The sequence below is a fragment of the Corvus brachyrhynchos genome, unplaced genomic scaffold (genome assembly GCF_000691975.1).
Source record: "Corvus brachyrhynchos isolate BGI_N302 unplaced genomic scaffold, ASM69197v1 scaffold137, whole genome shotgun sequence".
Lineage (NCBI taxonomy): Eukaryota > Metazoa > Chordata > Aves > Passeriformes > Corvidae > Corvus > Corvus brachyrhynchos.
Window position 1 is genome coordinate 7,567 of NW_008238830.1, and position 1,610 is coordinate 9,176.

A 1,610-nucleotide genomic window follows, 5' to 3' on the forward strand; every position below is an offset into this window, starting at 1 on the left:
CCTGGCTGCATCCCTAGTCTAAGGCTGTGGCTGCTATTACGATAGGCACCCAGGGTAGAGAGGGACAGAGTTACAAGGCGTTTCCATAAACGCGGGGGATGCGTTTGCGTGCCATAAAACACATAAATGCGGCTGCTATGCTTACGGAAAAGCCTTAAGCAGTTCCCAAACAGACACCGTTTCCCACCGTGCCACCTTCAAAACCCCCCTGCCGTAACTCCTAACCCACTACCCTGCTCGCCCTCCCTCTCACAGTCACGATCCTCAACTTCCCTATCGGAAGCCTCGATCTCAGACACTGTCTATGACACAAGGCAGATCCCTTTTTGGACACAATGAATTTGCTGAAAAATTTTGAAGTATCCCACTCAACACAACCTGGAATAGCAGGAAGTTGCACTGCTCCAAAAAAAACCTTAGCACAAAACCAGAAATTGTAAAACCACCTTACCACCCCTAAACATGCAACCCAAATTAGTGAACTTAAATACTCCCTATATTTGATGGTATCTTCTTCCTGATGTCTTTGAAACCTCTGTTGCTTTAGAGGCCAAAAGCAGCTGCTGAAAACAAGCTGAGATAAACAGAAAGAGCCCCATCATTGAAATAAGAGAAGACCTCTTACCCTCTTCAATCCCAGAGAGGGAATAACTCCCCTTGCAAAAGGCTGGGGTTAATATACCCCTGGCCGGGCCCGCCTCTCGTTCCCATGATGCCCGGGGAAAAGGGCAAATACTGCAAGGTATAAAAGCCCTCAGAGGAGCTGGCACTGTTTGGCTCCTCTGACTTAAATTTGAGGTGAGTAAAGGGCTTGATAGAGAAGAAAACTCTTCAGGGAAATGATGATGCTTTCTTTTTTTGCTTTTACATCGAGCAAAAGGGTGGCCAGCTGGTAAGAAATAAAACTTTGTGTTTTGGGAACATAGGTAGATAATTTGTTGTTAACTTGCATAATTATTCCCTAGCGATTACTGAGTAGTACTCCACATGTGACTAAGTAGGGTGGAGAAGAATAGTAATTATATGAATGATATAACTCTCCTTGGGACCTCTAATTAGAGCTAGATACATTATAAATAAAAATAAGAATTCTTAATACCCTCCTAGGTACCATTAGGGTTATGTCCGTGCCGGGCTCGCTCCTGTATGATGTTCGGTACTGGGGCTCGGGTCGGAGCGCCCTGAAATGCAATTTAAACCCTTAAAATGCCCAAAAAGGGAGAGCTTCCTTTGATTGAACTCTTTAAAATGAGGAAACAGGCGGGAGTTGCCTCCACTTGAACCGATACAGTGGCAAATTAACGGCTTCTCCCCTTAAATTAAATCCCCTAAACTATTGAGAAAAGAGGGGTTTTCCTTACTTTAAAACTCTCTGGTGCTGGAAAAAGGGGGATTTTTCCTCAATTCAAACCCTTAGAAAGGAGGGACAACTGGGCTTCCCCCTCAATTTAAACCTTACAAGGATGGAAAAGGGGGAGACGAAAGGGACCTCACACGCTGCCCCACCCGCTCGGGTGCTGCCCCTTGGCACGAGAGCTTTTCCCTGGGTGTTTTCTTGAAGCAATGCTCTTTACCCGGGTGCATCCAGCCGCTCCCCGGCTCCTGCGCGG

The 1,610-nt window shown here is 46.3% G+C and overlaps 1 long non-coding RNA gene across 1 annotated transcript in view; it reads right to left on the bottom strand.

Moving 5' to 3' along the window:
* The window catches only part of LOC108447617, a 17,766-nt gene that overhangs the window by 3,586 nt on the left and 12,570 nt on the right, over positions 1-1,610 (bottom strand). The gene's annotated exons all lie outside the window — the stretch shown is intronic.